This window comes from Nicotiana tomentosiformis, chromosome 11 (genome assembly GCF_000390325.3).
Source record: "Nicotiana tomentosiformis chromosome 11, ASM39032v3, whole genome shotgun sequence".
Taxonomy (NCBI): Eukaryota; Viridiplantae; Streptophyta; class Magnoliopsida; order Solanales; family Solanaceae; genus Nicotiana; species Nicotiana tomentosiformis.
The window spans coordinates 79,076,921-79,098,751 of record NC_090822.1 but is presented as its reverse complement, the minus strand read 5'-3'; positions in this window follow the sequence as shown (position 1 = coordinate 79,098,751).

Below are 21,831 nucleotides of genomic sequence, written 5' to 3'. Positions count from 1 at the left end.
GTACACAAGTTTCCGTTGGTCTCCATATTTACATGAGCATCTAGCCTTCCGCAATTGCCATACAATCAAGTGTGGTATATTGCTTGAATCATTAGCTTATGAACATTGATCATTGCCTAATGCCTTAGTCTTCCACCAACTATCCAGAAGATTCTAATAGGTAACATTTGGTGTCTTATACCCGGCCCATAATTAAGACCTCCAAAGTAATTCCATATATATTTTAGCAGCTTCACTTTCTATGAAGACGTGTTGTATTGTCTCCTTTTGTAGGGAGGAGCTGCATGTAACAGCATCTGGAGACAATCTGATTTCCAACAATAGTCATCAGTTCATCAAAAGGTAGTATATACGCCTTTCAAAATTCTCCAAGTAAAATGATATTTTGGAAGGTATATATTTGTTCCAGCATTTCTTCACAAGTTCTTTCTGACTGTTTTACTTCCCATCTGTTTACCTGAAAAATCAGATAAAGTTAAATTTGTGTATGGTTTTAAGGACACGTGATATAATCCGATACAAATGGTAGAGTAAATAGAAAATGTATATTTTCTAGACAAATGTAATGAAATATAAGGCAGAGAAAAAGAAGTATTGATGTACAATGCAAAGTAAATGAGCTCCAAGATCTTAATCTCTCAAGAGTTATTTTTGTTATATTGTGTGAATGTCCTTTATGCTTAGAAGGATCCCCTCTTTATAGTAGAGGGATCCTACTTTATCTATAATAAAAAATTTATAGTGGAGAACCCATGATGAATTGTTTTTTTCTCAATTCCTGCCAAGATTCTCTCCCTTAGTGCGGTTGCAACGACCCTTATCTGTGAACTCGATACTGACTCGAAGTCGGTATTGCATCGAGTCAGGCCTTGACTCGGGTCTGATACTGACTCGAACTCGATATTGGATCGAGCCGTCGGCCTTGACTCGAGTTTGATCCCGATTCGGAGTCTTGATATTTGGGGTGGATGTTGGCTGGTCTATGCATCTTCGACAACCTTTGCGTTGCCTTGTAGTTTGATTTGGTTATGAGCTCGATAATGATACCAAACCGATCATTGACCGAACTTAGAGCTCGAAACATGACGTTCTTACTTCGGACCTCGCCCTGACATTACGCAAATACCTTTCGATCGAAGTATTACCATCTCGACCAGTCCGTATGATTGACTACTCGGTTTTGACCGTATACAGATAGTCCCCTCGTTTCTCGGGAAGGATGTAACGAGAAACAATATGACTTTTCAATGGTACGATTAGATATACACTGACGTTTGCACGGAGTTCGATTATGACGCACATGATAGCTGTCCTGTCGGTTTCGTTTACCGAGGCATTTAATGCGTGTCTGACGATGTTCGGCCATTATCGATTATTAAACCCCCACCGCTTAACCTATAAATATCCCTTTCTTCTACCATTAATCACCTTTACATTCTCTGATCAAAAAGATTTTCTAAGCATCTCCCCATACTTTCTGAATCCGTTTGCGTGAAATTTGTCCTTCTGTGTTTTTCACTACAAACTCTTTCTCTTAAACACCATACCATCTTTATTCCTTTATTCTAAATTCAAGGAAGATGGTGAAAATATCAAACACCATTCCTAAAAAAGGAGAGGCCTCTTCTTCGCAGCCCGCCGCTGATAAAACGCGGTATAGCCACGTCCAGAGGAGTGTGTTCCCAAAATAAGCCTTCTCACCTTCGATTTTAAGCTCGACAAAGGCACGTTGGTTCCTGGTCGATGCGAACAGGTATCGAGATATTTATGCTCGATAACCAAAAAGCAACTCGAATAGTTGAAGGCAGATTGCAACTGGGAAAATAAGGAAATGGTGATTCCGACTTCCGACGAAGATATTACCACCCATGTGGAAGGGTTCTTAAGCGTGTATACCTACTCGTTTACGTTATGACCTTTCGACCCTGTTATCGTCGACTTTTGTCGGCAATACCAAATAACTCTAGGCCAAATTCATCCTTATTTTTGGCGGATCGTTATTTTGATCCATTTCTTTGCAAACATGATCGAGGGGATGCCTTTCACACTCGATCATCTTATTAGACTGTATAGTCCCCGCCTCTTTCAAGGCGGATTAATAAAATTGCAACGCCGGGCTACCAAGGTATTGTTCTCGAGTAAAGACGAGGACAAGGATCAAAGTTGGATGGGCAGGTTTGTTCGAGTAAAGATTTCGGACCTGATCCCATGCGAAATGATGTCGTTTCCCGAAGAATGGAATATGAATCATGAGTGTACTTTACTGTTTTATTTCCTATTGCCTTGTTTCTTTGTTTGTTTTCTTGCCGATATCTTTTTTATGGTGCAACGGTTCATTGGATGCCTGGTGCCATCCCCGATTTTAAGAGCTGGGTACTAGGTCTAGCTTAGAACTCCTCATACGCTGAACGTTCGTGGCGTGATCTGGCGAAAGGCCGATGGGAGGCAAAAAATCATGGTAAGCCCATTTTTCATGTTTTGGGAGTTCGAACGAAATATTTTCCTTATACTTAACCGATTTCTTGTGTTTTTGGGAATTCTTGTGTGTAGGCGTGCGTAGAGATGTAGTTTTGAGGCCCCTGCCTGGCGATGAAGAGACCTCGGTTTCAATTTCCAAACCGATGAAGGGAAATAAGAGGAAAATGGCCTCTACTTCCGGGAGTCCAAAACCGAAGGCAAGGTCGACTCGTAAGTCAGAAAAGAATACCATCCCTTTGACCTTAGAGTAGGTTCAACGTCTAAGAGACGAAGATGAGGAAGAATAAGGTGAGGAGTTCGTGCTGGTGGCCCGAACGAAGAAAATCGCTGATTCTCCACAGGCAGGTGGATCGATGGTGGCTTATACAGCTCCAGCTCAAACCGAGGATATATCGGAGAAGGATTCGGGCAGAGTTACTATGTCGTTGCAGATCGAGGGTGCTTTCAATCGAAGCCAACAGATGGGGAATATATCTGAAGGGGTTGTTCCCGAATCTCTTCGAACCGAAAGGAATGCCCTAAGTGACTTACTTGGGGCAGCAACAATCGAAGACTTGCCCACCTTTCCTATTTTTTCTGAAGGGGCGATTCGGGAAGCCCAAGCTTTGGGGGCCCTCAAACTAGACAGGACTCATGAAGCGGATGACCCATTCTGTGGTCTATTTACCGGTGTCGAGGATGCTGCAGGTGGCAGTGATGCATCATATTTTTTCCACAGAGTGCAGCAAGCTTTGAATCAGGTAAGCCTTAATTTATTTCGTTTGGTATTATCCCTTATGTCCATTTTCGTTTTTCACTTCATTTCTTCTTCCCTTGTAGGCTGCGGCAGCTTATCGAGAGGCATGTTCTTGATCCCGAGCTGAGCTGCATCGATATGAGGTCGATCTCCGATGGGTCACGGAGGAGAGGAATGTCCTTAAACTCCTCTTAGGGCAAAAGGGGGAGGAAATCAAGGATCTCTGAGCTGAGTTGACTAAAGCTCACCAAGATCAGACCGGTCTGTCCGAGCAGGTAATGATACTATTAAAATCCTATGGGCTCGATACTGGAACGATGACTAATCTTTCGGTCTCACAGCTGCAGCAGAAGCTTGAGTTGATCGGGAAACTCCGTGAGGAGGTTGATGAGATAAAGGCAGAGTCCTTGAAATGGAAAGAAAATAGGGACCACCTTGCTGCAGAAAGAGGGGCTGCTCGAGCCTAGTTGTCATCAACATAAAGTCAACTTCAGAGCCTGAAGGAGAAAAGCTTGGCTCAAGCAAGGGAAAAGGAGGAGCTCGAGGCTCGGTTGGCCTCTGAACTTGCAAAGGCTGAAAAAACAAAGGCCGATGCAGACGCAATGGTGGCTGTTTATCGGGCTGATGCTGAAGTTGCTCAGTTACATGCGAGAGAGGGTGCTAATACCGCTTGAACTCGAGCACATTGGATCGCCGAATTTTCCAAACGCCAATTTCGGAGGGAAACCCTCGAGGAGATCCATCTCGGGGCTTCGATCTTTCTGAAGAGATAACAAAGGGAAGAGAGCTTGAAGCTGATGCTGGGTCCTTGGCCTCCGATGATGATGACGATGACGATGATAGTGATGATGACGGGAGAAAAACGGGTCTCATAGTGGGGAGGAGCCCGATGGAGAAAAGACTGCTCCCATAAATGATTAGGTTCCTTTGTAAGGTCCCGATTGGTCGTTTTGTAAATATCATCGTGTATATAAAGTCTTTTCTTTTTCCCAACTTGTCTATGTTCCCATTCTTCTGCTTAGTGAATATTTTGTTTACTTGTGCTTAATGAAAATGTTCATAAGTTTGAGGCTTCAGGCAATTTGCTCGAACTCGAAGTAGCATAACCCTTAGGCTTAATAGTCGAGTGAGTGATTGCTCGAACTCAAAGTATTTGTAGCCTGTAGGCCTTTTTTGATCGAGTGAGTGATTGCTTGAACTCAGACTCGGAGAATCGTAACCTGTAGGCTTTTTATGGTCGAGTGATTTGTTCAAACTCGAAGTAAGATAGCCCTTAGGCTTGAGTGAGTGATTTATTCGAACTCGACTCAAAGTATTTTGTAGCCCGTAGGCCTTTTGTGATCGAGTGATTTTCTCGAACTCGAAGTAAGATAGCCCTTAGGCTTAGTAATTGAGTGAGTGATTGCTTGAACTTAGACTCGGAGAATCGTAGCCTGTAGGCTTTTTATGGTCGAGTGATTTGTTCAAAATATAAGTAAGATAGCCCTTAGGCTTGAGTGAGTGATTGCTTCGAACTCGACTCAAAGTATTTTGTAGCCCGTAGGCCTTTTGTGATTGAGTGATTTGCTCGAACTTGAAGTAAGATATCCCTTAGGCTTAATAATTGAGTGAGTGATTGCTTTGAACTCAAACTCAAAGTATCGTAGCCCGTAGGCTTTTTATGGTCGAGTGATTTGCTTGTTCTCGAAGTAAGATAGCCCTCAGGCTTAATAATTTAGTGAGTGATTGCTTCGAACTCGAACTTAAACTATCGTAGCCCGTAGGCTTTTTATGGTCGAGTGATTTTCTCGAACTCGAAGTAAGATAACCCTTAGGCTTGATAATTGAGTGAACGATTACTTCGAACTCGAACTCAAAGTATTTTGTAGCCCGTAGGATTTTTTGATCGCTCGTATCAAAATTCTTTTGATGGTGGTTGGCCTTTTAAGGTTGTTTCAATCATGAAGTAGGAAGATCTTTTCAAAGTATGAGATATCCGACAAGAAGAAGTTTTCCTTTATAAGTCATTATACATTTGTTTGTATTTTGTGCCAGGGTTCGAGCAAAACTACATGGGCGTGGTTTGTTTTGACCATTTGGCCCTTACACTTTTCTCTATTTTGAGACCCTATCCGGCATGAATTTGATATGAAATAAATTTCTTGTGTCGAACTTGATATATTTGATGGTAGCCCCCCCCCCCAAGTATTCGAGGTTGATTGTGAATAAGCCTCGGATACTATTGAATTTCCCTCAGGTAGCACATAGGTCTTGCCTCATTAAAAACCTTGTCGAAAAAACCCATTTGGGATAAAAAGCCGAACTAAGGGAAAAAGAGTACAACGGGTGCTTTAAAACCAGAGGTCTTGATGTCTTTTGTCGAATTTCTGCAATGAGTTAGTGTTGAATATATATATATATATAGACGATAGAAAGGATAAAATCATTCCTTAATAATAATATCGCTTGAGCAGCGATATGTTCCAATTGTTTGGCAATGGTTTACCACCCATTGTTCCGAGTTTATAAGACCCTTTTCTGACTATATCGAGGACTTGATAGTGTCCTTCCTAATTTGGGCCGAGCTTCCCTTCATTAAGATCTCAAGTGTTAATGGTGACCTTCCTTAGGACCAAGTCCCCGGCCTTGAAATGGCGGAGGTGGTTCTTCTATTGTAGTACCCTTCGATTCGTTATTTCTGTGCAGCTATTCGAACCATTGCTGGGTTCGACTCTCCCGATGTATGTCGGAACCTTGCGCTGGGTTCTCCGACTGGAATTAAAGCTTCGGAGCCATACACTAAGGAAAATGGGGTCGCTCCCGTACTGGATTTAGATGTTGTCCGATATGCCCAAAGGACTTCATGCAGAATTTCTCTCCACTTTTCTTTAGCTTCGTTCAATATTTTATTCAGGTTTTGGATGATAGTCTTGTTTATTGATTCGTCTTGTCCATTCCCACTAGGATGATATGGTGTTGACAGTATCCTTTTTATTTTATGGTCTTCGAGAAATTTTATCACTTTACCGCTGATAAATTGCTTACCATTGTCGCATGTTATTTCTGCTGGTATCCCAAATCGACACACGATGTGATCCCAAATGAAATCTATAACCTCTTTCTCTCTTACTTTCTCAAACGCCTATGCTTCAACCCATTTAGAGAAATAGTCAGTCATAAACAAAATGAATTTAGCTCAACCTGGGGCCGATGGTAGAGGACCGACGATATCCATTCCCCATTTCATGAATGTCCATGGAGACACGACTGAATGAAGCTGCTCTCCGGGTTGATGGATCACGGGTGCAAACATTTGAGATTTATCACATCTTCGAACAAACTCCTTAGTATTCTTTTCCATGTTATCCCAGTAGTATCCTGCTCTGATGATTTTGCGAATTAGTGGTTCAGCGCCGGAGTGGTTCCCACAAGTGCCTTCATGGACCTCTTGTAAAACATAATCGGTGTCTCCTGGTCCCTAGCATACTGCCAATGGTCCATCGAATGTCCTTCTGTATAATGTTCCATCTTCAACCAACGTGAATCGAGCGGCCTTGGTTCGTAGAACCCTCAATTCTTTAGGGTTTGATGGGAGTTTTTTGTTCTTCAAATATTCAATATACTTATTCCTCCAATCCCAGGTTAAGCTTGTGGAGTTTATCTCGGCATATCCCTCATTGATTAAAGATCCCGAAAGTTGAACGACAGTCCCCGAGTCGATCTCATCTTCCTCGACCGACGATACCAGATTTGCGAGTGCGTCGGCCTCACTGTTTTGTTCTCGTGGCACATGTTATAGGGTCCATTCTTGGAAACGGTGCAGAGTTACCTGTAATTTGTCAGAATACCTTTGCATCCTATATTCTCGGACTTCAAAGGTTTTGTTTACTTGGTTCATTACTAGTAAAGAGTCACTTTGGCTTCAATGACTTCTGCTCCGAAGCTTTTAACTAGCTCGAGACCTGCAATCATGGCCTCGTACTCGGCCTCATTATTAGTTAATCTTATGGTTTTGATGGATTGCCTAATAACGCCACCCGTGGGAGGTGTTAATACGATGCCAAGCCCGGACCCCTTCACATTTGAAGGACCATCTGTGTAGAGGGTCCAAACCCCGATGACGTACCCGATTTTAACAAGAGTTACTTTTCAACTTCGGGTAGGAGGGTTGGCGTGAAATCGGCCACGAAGTCCGATAAAATTTAGGACTTGATGGCCGTACGGGGATGATATTCAGTATCGTACCCACTGAGTTCGATGGCCCATTTGGCTAGTCGGCCCGATAGTTCGGGCTTGTGCAAAATGTTACAAAGTGGGTAAGTGGTTAAAACGCATATGGGGTGACATTGAAAGTATGGTCTTAACTTTATAGAGGCGATGCCATTTTCTCTAAGTGTGTGTATCTAGTCTTTGCTTCTCCTAAGGTCCGACTTACCTAATAAACAGAAAATTGCGTACCTTGCTCTTCTCGAACCAGGACGCCACTTACCGCGATTTCCGATACCGCCAAGTATATGTAAAGCTTCTTATATGTCTTTGGAGTGTGAAGTAGTGGTGGGATCGATAGGTACCGCTTCAATTGTTGTAGTGCATGTTGGCATTAAGGGGTCCAGGCGAAATCGTTCATCCTTTTGAGCAGAGAGAAGAATTTGTGGCTTCGATCTGACGACCTTGAAATGAATCATCCTAAGGCAGTTGTCCGTATGGTTAGCCTTTGCACTTCTTTCAAACTATCCATGGCGGTGATGTCTTTGATGGCCTTGATTTTGTCGGGGTTGATCTCGATCCCCCGATTCGATACCATGAAGCCAAGGAACTTGCTCGAGCCAACCCCGAAAGCATATTTCTTGGGGTTGAGGTTCATGTTGTATTTCCTTAAAATTTTGAACGTTTCCTGCAAATGAGTCAAATGGTCCTCTATGCGCAGGGACTTAACTAGCATGTCATCAATGTAAACTTCCATCGACTTACCTATTTGTTCTTTGAACATTTTATTCACTAGGCGTTGGTAAGTAGCTCATGTGTTTTTTAGCCCGAATGGCATTACGTTATAACAATAGGTTCCATACTTAGTGACAAATGAAGTTTTTTCTTGGTCCTCCGGGTTCATGTGAATTTGATTGTACCCGGAATAGGCGTCGAGAAAATTAAGGATCTCGTGGCCGGTTGTGGCATCTATCATGCGATCGATGCTAGGTAGTGGAAAAGAATCTTTGGGGCATGCTTTGTTTAGATCTTTATAATCTACACACATTATAAGTTTGTTCCCTTTTTTAGGGACTACAACTACATTGGCTAACCATTCAGGATATTTTACTTCCCTAATTGACCCTATTTTGAGAAGTTTAGTTACCCCATCCTTTACAAATGCGTGCTTTACCTCGGACTGAGGTCTTCTTTTTTTCTTCACCAATTTGAACCTAGGGTCCAAGCTTAGCTGGTGCGTAGTTGTCGACTGTGTGATCCCCGCCATGTCTAAATGGGACCAAGAAAAACAATCTATGTTATCAATAAGAAATTGAATAAGTTTTTTCCTCAGTTCGGGGGTCAATCCTGTTCCCAGGTATACCTTTCTCTCGGGAAGATATTCGATTAATATAACTTGCTCTAGCTCTTCAATCGTCGATTTGGTGGCGTCAGAGTCGTCGGGGATGATATAAGTTCGAGGGGTCAGAAAATCTTCCCCGTCATCTTCTATTTCCCGCTTCACTGATTCAGTCGAGACTGGTGGCTGTGGTTGCTATTTGGCCTCTTTTATGCTCGAACATTCCGAGGCCGATAATGTTGTCATCAGTGTTACCTCATTGACCACAAACATTTCCTTCACGACATGCTGTTCTCCGAATACTGTTTTCACACCATCTGCCGTATGGAATTTCATTACTTGGTGGAGAGTCGAAGGTACTGCCCTCATATTGTGGATCCAAGGTCTTCCGAGTAGGGAGTTGTACCTCATGTCGCCTTCGATTACGTGGAGTTTGGTATTTTGGATGGTTCCAGCCACATTCATGGGTAGAATAATTTCCCTTTTAGTCGTTTCACTGGCCATATTGAAGATGTTTAAGACCCGAGCTGCGGGCACGACTTGAATCTGCAAACCGAGTTACTCCACTACCCGAGATCGGATGATATTTGCAGAGCTACCTGGATCTACTAAAACACGCTTAACTTGAACTTTATTTAATAGGATAGAAATTACCAGAGCTTTGTTGTAAGGATGGGAAATGCCTTCTGCTTCTTCAATTCCGAACGATAAAGTGCCCTCGGGTACATAACCTCGAGTTCATTTTTCCCATGTGGATGGTACTTGGCCGCATTTTAGTACGGGTCCCTGTGGAGTATCGACCCAACCAATGATCATATGAATGATATGCAGAGGTTCCTCTTGTTTATCTTTTTTGTTGGCGTCCCTTTCTTTGAAGTGATTCTTGGCTCGGTCACTGAGGAACTCTCGAAGGTGGCCCTTATTGAATAGACGGGCTACCTCTTCTCTTAATTGTCTGCAATCCTCGGTGTTGTGGCCAAGCGTACCATGATACTCGCACATCGAATTCGGGTTCCTTTGGGAAGGGTCAGTTTGCATGGGCCTGGGCCACCTAGTATCTTTGATTCTTCCGATCGCTGATACAATGCCCGATGCGTCGACGCTGAAATTATACTCCGATAGACGAGGTGCCTCTATAGGATCAACATATTTGTCAAAGCCACTCTTGCTCATAAGCCCCCGAGAATTTTGTCCTTGATCACTCCTTCGATTGTTCCGGGCGGCATTGCATGTTGAACCGTTGTTCATTCGATCTGCGACGTATGGTTGATATCGGACTATGTTCGACCTTTGCTCTATGTCGACATCCCTCTGGTTTTTAATAGTCGACTTGCTCTGATGCATGGATCCGGAAGGAGATCCTAACTGGTCGTCTTCGACCCTAATTTTTGACTGGTATCGATTGTGTACATCTACCCAAGTTATTGCCGGATACTTGATCAAATTTTGCTTCAGCCAACGTGATGCTATTGAACTTTGCTCGTTCAACCCTTGGGTGAAAGCTTGGACGGCCCAGTCGTCTGTGACCAGTGGCAATTCCATGCGTTCCATTTGAAATCAGGACACGAACTCCCTCAACATTTCATTATCCCTTTGTTTCACTTTGAAAAGGTTCGATTTCCTTGTTGCAACCTTTATGGCACCACTGTGTGCCTTTACAAACGAATCCGCTAACATGGCAAATAAATCGATGGAATTTGGTGGCAGGTTATGATATAAAATCATCGCCCCCTTTGAGAGGGTTTCTCCGAATTTTTTCAACAACACGTATTTGATTTCATTGTCTTCCAAATCGTTACCCTTGATAGCACACGTGTAAGAGGTGACGTGTTAGTTGGGATCGGTCGTACCGTTATATTTGGGGATTTCGGGCATACAAAATTGTTTAGGGATTGGTTTTGGGGCTGCACTCGAGGGAAAAGGCTTTTGCACGAATTTCTTAGAATCCAATCCTTTTATCATGGGTGGAGCCCCTGGGATTTGATCGACCCTGGAATTATATGTTTCTACTTTCTTATCTTTGGCTTCGATTCACTTTTTGAGATCCTTAAGTATTTTAGCAATTTCGGGAGTAGTCCCCGATTCTTGTCCGTTTGACCTTACTACGACTGGCTTCGTTTGGTGCAATTTCTCGAGGCGGACTGGGCTCTGGTCTACTTGGTAGCTGGGTTTGGCTCTGCAACTGAGCTATCTCTATCTTCTGGGCTTGCAACATTTCCAAGATCATACGCAAGCTAACTTCATTCTCCTCTACGTTTTTGGTGTCTCGAGCTGCAGATCGAGTACCGCCATGGATGCTATTTTCAGGCTCGGAACGTTGGTTTGCCTCAAAGGCCACTGTGAGTTAACGTCTAGTTGTACTTCGGCTCGGGCTTCGAGTACTTCGACTCGAGCTTCAATGGCATCGATAAGTGGCCCTTCGACCCTGGGTATAAAGTTGTTGGTTTCATCTTGAAGGCCGACTTCGTTGTCGGTATGTACAACCATTAACCGAGGATTTGCAATTGTTAATTTGAAATTCGAGACACTTTATAAAGAGGAACGTAAACTGGCGTGTGTTGCAGATTTGTGTCAAACAAACACTGTTTTCCTTAGTCCCACGGTGGACGCCAAACTATTTACCCAAAAAATCGGATAGAGTTAAATTTGTGTATGGTTCTAAGGACACGTGATATAATCCGATACAAATGGTAGAGTGAATGGAAAATGTATATTTTCTAGACAAATGAATCGAAATATAAGGCAAAGAAAAAGACGTACTGATATACAAGGCAAAGTAAATGAGCTCCAAGATCTTAATCTCTCAAGAGTTATTTTTGTTATATTGTGTGAATGTCCCTTATGCTTACAAGGATCCCCCTATTTATAGTAGAGGGATCCTACTTTATCTATAATAAAATATATATATAGTGGAGAACCCATGATAAATTATCTTTTCCCCAATTCCTTCCAAGATTCTCTCCCTTAGTGCGGTTGCAACAATCCGTGTCTGTGAGCTCGATATTGACTTGAAGTCAGTATTGGATCAAGTCATCGGCCTTGACTCAGGCCCGATACTGACTCGAACTCGATATTGGATCGAGCCGTCGGCCTTGACTCGAGCTTGATCCCGATTCGGAGTCTTGATATTTGGGGTGAATGTTGGCTGGTCTATGCATCTTCGACAACCTTTATGTTGCCTCATAGTTTTATTTGGTTATGGTCTCGATAATGATACCGAACCGATCATTGATCGGACTTAGAGCTCGAAGCACGACGTCCTTACTTCGGACCTTACCCTGAGATTACGCAGATACCCTTCGATCGATGTACTACCATCTCGACCAGTTCGTATGATTGACTACTCGGTTTTGACCGTATACACCATCCAAGCTGAGCTATTAGAGAAAAAAGCATCATTAGTTGAAGTTGTAGTCCAAATAGCATAATTTTTCACTTCCCTTCTACCAATTTTGATGGAGCAAATGTGTTGAAGTATATATAGTACCAAGGAGGAGCCTACTGATTTCATCAATATTTCAACTCCCATCTAGTATGAATTCGTTCACCTTTAGCCTACATGATTTAGTAACATTATTAGTTAAATTAGCAGTTGGTTCTTTTTTTGTCCAAGTATCCCACCAAAAACTGTTTTCCTCTTGTGAATAAGCCACATAACGTTATTTTCTGCCTAGGGATGGGAATGGGACAGTGTGGATGTGGGGCGAATTTGATCTTATGCGGGGCGATTTTGGGTGCGGGGTGGGTTGATACTGCTTTTTGAATATCTAATGCGGGGCGGGCCGGTTGAGGGTTTAGGCGAGTTCCCTCGTGTAGTATGTACAAAGCAACCATTCATCTTACTTATATTTTTCTGCTTTTAATTTTGAGCTGCAACTTGCAAAGCATTTTCTTTTAATTTCTTTTCTTGCCTAAAATGATTATATGTGTTTCTACATTATACGAAATACAGTGGATCAAGGGAGAACAAGAAAAGATCACAATGGGAATCTAATTCATTTATGGCTTGTGTATGTTGGGAGTTTTCGTTTATTAGTTGCTTTGTTTATTTAGCGTTAGTAAGAAGTTCAGACTTCAGAGGGGGAAATTAGGACCACTAACACCCAAAAAAAATAGAAAAGAAGGCCATATTTATAAAATAAAAAAATAAAAGAAAAAATACTTATTAAAAATGAAAAAGGAATTTTTTTGCTTTGCCGAGGTTAAGCGGGTTGGTGCGGGAGAGATTGAAAGCAGAAGATTTTGCTATGCGGGGTGGTGGCACAGGTTGAAATCTTTGCGGGTTAAGGCTACACCCGCCCCGCAACCACCCCCGCCCCGCCCCGCTCATTGCCATCCCTATTTCTGCCTTTTGTTTCATCTCCATCATTTCCTGAGACTGGCATGTTCTCCACTTTTTAGTCACATGGTGCCCTCTATTATAAGATTTAGCGTTGAGGAAGGTAGACAAAAGATATTCTTGAGTTCTAAAATTTCACCACATTTTGATGGAAAGAGAATTACTGACATCTTGCATTTCTTAGTTCCGAGCCCATTTTCCTCAGTAAGGAAAACACGTTTTTGCCCATTCAGCATTTGTGAAGAGCTATTCTAATACATCCTCACCTTATTATAATTAAATCAACAGAAATAGAATTACCACTACTAAAGATGGTAATATCATCTTTATAAGCCAGATGATTAATCTTAAGTCCTCTTGCACTCATAGAGAAAGGAATGAAACTATAATCAGAGAACAATCTATTTAGCAGTCTAGGTAATACCTCTACACCAATTATAAAAAGGGATGAGGATAAGGGGTCTCCTTGTTTTAGTCCCTGGCCAGAATTAAAGAAACTTCTTCTAGTAACATCTCTAATAATGGAGTACCACACCCTTGATATAAGCCTCTAAACAATCTTAATAAAACAAATCAGAGAAGTAAAACCTGTTTCAAATTGCATTAACAAAATCCCAACGAAGTCTATCATAGTCTTTTTCCATATCAAGTTTAATGCGATTTTATTCCTTATTAGGATGTGTATTCCTTTGAATAATATCTTGTGCTAACAGAACATTATTTGTAATCAACCCCACTTTGATAAAATCACTTTGATATTTCAGAAATGAGTTTAGGAAGCAGGATATTAATCCTCATGGACAGAACTTTGGAGATGATTTAACTAAGAAGTTACTAAGACTAATAGGTCTTAGTGTTGAAAAATATAGTGGATGATGTTTGGAATCAATACTAAGAAGGTGTAGGAGTAGTATCTGGTAAGTTGTTCATGAAAGTATTCCTGAACAAAATTAGTAACATCCTTCTTGATGATGTGCCAACGTTTGTGGAAGAAAGTACCATTGAAGTCATCTGGTCCAACGAAATTCGTAGGACTCACATTACAAATAGCATCATGAATTCGTCGTCGTCCTCCTCCTCAGGAGTAACAGTCAACATCTCATTATCACTTTCTGTAACAACGGTAGTAATTGCCTCCAAAATAGGTATCATCAACTACAGGTTTCTGCAAGTTAAACAACTTCTTAACGTGCCTAATAGGTGACAACTAATTTTCCAATCTTCTATATATCTCCCTGAATCCATATCCCCTTACTGTGTATAATCGTAATCTTTTTCTCCGATCCTTGAGTATACTATGAAATTATCTAATGTTGTTGTCACCTTTTTTAAATCACTTAACCTGAGATTTCTATCTTAATAAGGATTCTTGCATAGCCTGCCTATTAACATAATTTGCATGAAACATATTGAGGTCTTCTCCGACTTGCTCATTATTATCGATCAATTCTAAATCCTCACGCAGTTAGATTTTGGTTTTCCATTCAACTACTTGGTGATATGAATTACCAATTAAGTTTCTAGACCAATCACTGAGTTTCCCACTAAGATTCTTCATCTTTTGATGTAGTATCCACATGGAATTTTCAATAATAGGGGCTGGGTATCCCAGACCTCCTGAACTAGTTCCATGAACCCATGTTGTTCTATCCAGAAGATGAGAAACCTAAAGTACTTGATATAGTTAGATTGATTTGCTTGATGCTTCATGATGAGTGGTATGCGATCAGAACCTTTTCTTACAATGTGCATCACAACACTGCTATTGAACTTTTGTTCCCAAAGAACATTATGAAGTTTCCTTTTAAGCCTTTTTCAAATTCTTTCTCTAAGTTTTCTGTGATTCTATACATCAAGTAAACCTAGGTCCCACAAAGGCACAAACCTGTTATGTCGAGGAAGAGGCAAACTCGAAAATAAGAAGATAAAAAGTACCAAATTTTAACGTGGAAAACCTTTCAAACAATCAAAGGTAAAAACTACGGGATCACAAAGATCCAAAAAACTCCACTATAACAATAAGAGAGTTACAAAATTTTTCCAAATTGGCGACACAAAAAGTTTCAAACACAGAGCAACAATAGCAACAAAAGCAACGACAAATCAATTGAAGAAAAAAAAAGGAAAAGTCACAAAACTGGAGCTGCTGTTCGAGGCACGAAATTAGATGCTATAGGCCTAATATCCGATCTTTACCATTCAAATCCAAGACCAAGACGTTATGAACACTCCGTCCAATTTGCAGCCCGATCCAACGGTTAACGAAATAGTAAACAGGATATGAAGTTGGCTGGTCGGAATAAAATCTGCAGCAAAACAAATACTTTTCTTCTCTTTCTCTCTTGATGAAAGCTCTCTCAAAAACCACTCTTATGTTCTTAAGTCTTTCAAAGACTTATACCAATGAGCATGAAATAATTCTCCAAGGTTGTCCTATTTATAGATAATGAGTGGTGTTTTCTCTTAAAGCCAAAACCAACTCTAAATAGGAATAAAAACTTAATCCAATTCCTAATAGGAATGAAAACCAAAAGAGAATGGGATTAGGCCATTGGGCTTTTGGCTGGACAACATGGGAATGAGCCCAACAAACTCCCCCTCCAGCCAAGGGGCCAAATATATTTTCAAGTAGAGGAACTATGGACAGGCTTCATGCATGACAATTATTTGCAAAACTCATGTTTATCTGCAACCACCGCCTTTGTCAGCATATCTGAAGGATTTTCATCAGTGTGTATCTTCTCAACCTCAAATAATTTCTCTTCCACGACCATTCTTATCCAATGATACTTTCTATTTATATGTTTAGTCTTAGAATAAAAAGTGGAGTGCTTGGTGTGACAGATAGCACTCTAATTATCACAAAATAAGATGTACCTTGGCTGCTCAAAGCTAATATCATTAATAAACCCTTTCATCCATAATAGTTCTTTGGCACCTTCTGTTACATCAATATATTTGGCTTCTGTGGTCGATAGAGCTATGCACTTATTTAGTTTAGATTACCAAGAAATAGCCCCCTGCAAAAGTGATCAAATAATCGGAAGTGGATCTTGAATTATCAAGATTGCCTCCTAAATCAGAGTCTGTGCAACAAACAAGTTCAGGCTTGCCATTGCCAAAGCACAACTTCAAATCTGTAGTACCTTTCAAATACCTTAATATCCATTTTACTGCATCCCAATGTTCTTTTTCAGGATTAGAAAGGAATCTACTAACACTACCAATAACATGTGCAATATGTGGTCTAGTGCAAACCATAACATATATCAAGCTACCAACGACAGAAGAGTAAGGAATATGAGACATCTCCTTTTTCTCTTCATCAGTAGATGGACTCTAACTAATACTCATTTTGAAGTGTTTAGCAAAAGGAGTACTAACCACTTTTGCATCTGTCATGTTGAACCTCTTGAGTACCTTCTCAATGTATTGCTTTTTGGACAAAAATAACTCCTTTCTATCTCTATGTCGGTGGATTTGAATGCCCAAGATTTTTTTTTGTTGGCCCCAAGTCCCTCATCGCAAACGATTTGCTCAACTACTTCTTAAGGACTGCAATTCTGGATTTATTCTTCCCAACAATAAGCATATCATCCACATAAAGCAATAAGATAATAAAATCATCATCATAGAACTTCTGGAAGAATACACAGTAGTCTGAAGAAGTTTTCTTATACCCTTGTTCTTCTATGACGGATTCAAACTTCAAATACCATTGCCTTCGAGGTTGTTTTAATCCATACAAGCTCTTTTTCAATTTTCAGACATAATTTCTTTTCCCTTAGTTACAAAACCCTCAGGTTGCTCCATATAAGTCTCCTCATCTAAATCACCATGAAGAAAAGCAGTCTTGATGTAACGACCTGACCGGTCATTTTGAGCATTTACACTTCGCTCAGTTATTTGAGGTTATGAGTAGCTCCGTATGATGTATTATGACTTGTGTGAATCATCGATTTTGTTCTTCAGGTTATTCGGAATTGAGTCGGAGGAATGATTTTCAACTAGAAGCTTTATATTTAAAAGGTTTGTCCAAGCTTTGAATTTTGAGTAACTAACCTCGGATTGGATTTCTAATGGTTCCGTTAGCTTTGTTGGGTAATTTTGGACTTAGGAGCGCGTCCGGATTGTGAATTGGCTTGAAAATGGCGAAAGTTGGAATTTTGAAAAGTTTGACCAGGAGTAGACTTTTTGATATCGGGGTCGGATTCTGATTCCGGAAGTGGAGCAGGTCTGTAATGTCGAATGTGACTTGTGTGAAAGATTTGAGGTCAATCGAAAGTGATTTGATAGGTTTTGGCATCGGTTGTGGAAGTTGAAGTTTCAAGTTCACAGATTTCGAATTGAGGTGTGATTCGTTGTTTTGATGTTGTTATGTGTGTTTTGAGGCCTAGAGTAGGTCCGTGTTATGTTATGGAATTTGCTTATATAATTGGTTGAGGTCCCAGGGGCCTCAGATGAGTTTCAGATGGTTAACTGATTGATTTTTGAATTTGGAAGACTGCTGAAGCTGAAGCCTTCTGGTGTAATCGCACCTATGGAACAGTAGTCGCATGTGTGAGTAGGGGTGCGCTGAAGCGAGGTGCGCATGTGCGGAAGGAACTTCGCAGGTGCGGAATCGCACCTGCGCAAGAAGGAACGCAGATGCGGAGATGGGCTAGCCTGGGCAGGGCGTAGGTGCGAGGGAGTTAACAGCATCTACGAGCCCACAGGTATGAGCGAGGCTCCGTAGATGCGGAGTTGAGGGGGAGGAAAGTCCGCAGATGCTGACCATTTAGCGCAGAAGAGAAGTTCGTAGATGTGACCTCTTGGTCGCAGGTGCGGATTGACTGAACAAAACCCTTTAAGTTCGAGGGTTCGACATTTTCTCCCATTTTCGGATTTTGGAGCACGGTTTGGGCGATTTTGGAGAGGAATTTGTCACAACATGGGGTAAGTGTTCTTGACTCCTTTGTGATTATATTCCATAAATCTATCTTCATTGTTAGCAATTGATCGATGAATTTAAAGAGGAAATTGGGGGTGTTGGCCTAAAGTTCATAATGCGAATTCTTGAGTTTTGAACATTGATTTGGAGTCGGAATTGAGTGAAATTAGTATGGTCGAACTTGTAATTGGATGAGTTGTCGGATTTTGTGAGTTTTGTAGGATTTCGAGATATGGGCCCCACATGTGATTTTTGGGGTGTAATTTCGGATTTTTGTGGCAAATATTAGTATTTGATATGGAATTAATTCTTATAATTTTGTGGACTGAATCAAATTAATTGTGGTAGATTCGAGCCGTTCGAAAGTCGATACACGCAGAATGGAATTTCTGGAGTATTGTTTAGCTTGCTCGACATTGAATTCGTCTTGTTTGAGGTAAGTAACTCTTCTAATCTTGGAGTTGAAGGTATGAACCCTGAATATATGTATTATGTGGATTGTTGGGAGGTGACGGGCGTGTGAGCGCGCACTATAGAAATTATGTCATAATTGTTTCCGTGGAATTTTGTAGTCAAATAATCTTGGTATTTTCTATATAGTTTTGTGTGCTAAAGAAATTGAGCGAGAATCATATTAAAAATCATGTTGAGGCTATGTGCCAATGGTTTTGGGACCCCAGGGGTCATATTGCTGTAAATTATTTACTTTAAATTGAAAATTCATATTCAGTCATATTAATGTCATTACATATTATATCTCAGTCTCTGTTGTTATTATTGATATATCACATCACCATTTTTGGGCTATTTTATATTTTCATGAAATTATGAACCCATAAGAGAGACTGGAAATATTGATGACTGAGTGCGGCCGAAGGCCTGATTGTGAGGATAATTATGGGATCGGGCTGCATGATGCAGCATGCCAGATTGGCTTATTCTAGCACGTGAGTTGTCCGTGCAGTACGTGAGTTGTCCTTGCAGATCCAACTATTATTATAGAATGTGAGTTGTCCGTGCAGCACGTGAGTTGTCTGTGCAGATTATAGCGCTTGGGCTGAAGGATCCCCTCCGGAGTCTGTACACACCCCCAGTGAGCGCAAGTACCTACTGAGTGCGAGTGCTGAGTGCTGAGCGATTGGGAGGACTGAGTGACTGGGAGGACTGAGTGAAATGATACTCTGAGAGTATGCATATGATTTTATCACCGAGTGGCGTCGCATTGACATGCACACATGACATACATGCATAGAGATGTATTTTCCTCATGCTGTACAGTATCACATCATTCATGATTTCTCATACATGTTGACAGATGGGCATACTGATGCATTTGTTTTACATAGGTTATGTTGAAAGAAAATGAAACATCTTATTTTATTATTGAAAGGATTTTGAGAAAATTATTATTTTCAAACTTATTCATATTTTTGACAACTCCGGTAAACGATTTGTTTCTTCATTAATGTATTTTAAGGAAAGAACTATTTGTTTAAAACATGATTTAGTTGAGCATTTTATCTCTTACTTCTGTTATTATTTGCTTTACGTTGTTATGGACTATTGTGGACTACTAGTTTTGAATCCGACCTTGGTAGAAAATTGTCACTACTTTCAACCTAAGGTTAGGTTTATTACTTACTATGTACATGTGGTCGGTTGTACTGATACTACACTTCTGCATATTACGTGCAGATGTTGGTCGTTATTGTTGCTGTGTTCGATGGTTGCTGGATTTGAAGATGTACATGCATTCCTGTTGTAACTGCCTCTTGTTCATGGTAGCCTTAGATTCATAAAACTTTGTTTATGAACTATTCAAACCGACTATGTATTTATTTCATTTTCACTTTGTAAACTCTATTCTTAGAAGCTCATGATTTGTACTACCAGTTCTTGGGGAAATGTATTAGTTTTAGATATTTTCTTTTAATTAATTGCCTTATTAATTTTTATTGGAATTGGATAATTGGTAATTGGCTTACCTAACGGGTTGGGTTAGGTGCCATCACGACTAGTTGGATTTTGGTTAGTGACAAGGTGGTCTCAGAGCTCTAGGTTCATAGGTTCTACAAGTCATGAGCAAGTGTCTAGTAGAGTCTTGCAGATCGGTATGATGATGTCCATACCTATCTACGAGAGGCTACAAGACATTTAGGATATACTTCCCATCTTTCTTTCCTTATCGTGCGGCATTGATTCAGCTTGAAATGTAACTCTTTGAATTTCATTCCACGCATTTGTATGCGTATTGCAAGCGCTCGGTATCATTTGTGAATTTGCTGGCTTCTGATTCTATGAACGAGGTTTGAGATGTGTATTCTGTATTTTGGTGGCGGGCAAGTCTGGAGGACTTGAGGCCATGGTTAGACCGCAGCTTGAGCTCGGTAGCTTCAGTGGTAACTTGTACATTTGGACTCATATGTCCGGTAATGTCCCTACGAGATGAATTTGTGGCTTGATTAGCGGTGAAGTGGCTATGTGGTGAGACTGTGAGATGTGTTCAGATTGTTCGAACGTGACGAGAAGATTTTAATTGAGATGTAGCAAGAACCGTGAGGTATTCGACTTCTGTCTTAGTTTGGCGTATGGTCTCGAGTTATGGGTGTTGAGGGATCTCTTAAGTTGTTTAGTTGTGGAGTGAAGTATATTCTCATATCTTGTTGACGAGTTCAGACTCAGGAAGATTAAGTGATTGCGTAATAGTTATGACTGTGGAAAAGTATAGAGAGATGTCAGCTTGAGGTAGAGCATGTAGGTTATCTCCTGCGAGGTGTCCTGAGATTGTGTGGTCCTTACGATATTTTATAGAGAGTTCTCTTTTACCAGTGAATGATATATGTTACAATTTGAGTTTGGATCGCTTGTGGAAGTGGGCTTGACTACTACAAGGGTGAATGCGAGATTTGCAGAAGATTTGAGGTATTATATGGTTTGTGTTACATGGGCTTGCGAAGGATTTAGTTGAATTTCAATGCGGGATTCTAGCAGTAATAGAGTATGGGTATTGTGACAATATCGACTGTTTTGTTTTATGTCTTTGAGCCAAGTGACGGATTCTGCTATCGACGAGTTGATTGCATGGTTATGTGTCGTATTAGGTTCAGTTCGGGGTATACTGGTGAATCAGTTATGACTTGTAGAGGTCGAGATCGAGGATAACTCGGGTAAAGGAATTTTTGGATACAAGTTCTATTACACTCTATGGTTATATGAGGATCATAAAATAATTGAGTGGTTATTCACGAAGAATGTAGTGTACAGGGAGCGGGAATTTGCTCGGTTGCGTAGGAGTGTGGGTTACTCTTATTTCCCTTGGGTGTTGGTGTGCTAATGGGGCACAAGTCGTTTGGTCGGTTTAATTGAGATTTTAGTAGAGTGGATGACTCTCGAGAATGGTTCTAATGGAATTCAAGATTTATATGTAGGGATTTGGAAATTTTCAAGATTTATATATGGCTAGAAATTGGGAGTTGTATTAGACGGTGAAGAGACTCGTGACATTTTATATCATTGTGGATTATGCATTTCAGTATCAAGAAGGTGAAGGAAACAATTTTAGGTTTATATAAGGTCTCTTTAGAGTGAGTATCTCGGTTGTGTTGCCTTGAGGTGCTTAAGAGAGCATTCAGCGGCTTATGAGCCTTAGGCGGTGTGGTTTATGCTAGGGTCCCGTGTGGTGAGTTTGGTTGAGGATTGTGGTATTATGGCGAGGAGAAGAATCAATTTAAAGGTAATTCATAAGGAACTCGGAGAAATAGGGCATCTTGGTAGTAGGATGGATCGACATGGTAATAGGTAGGATCGGTTCTTCGGGCGCTTAT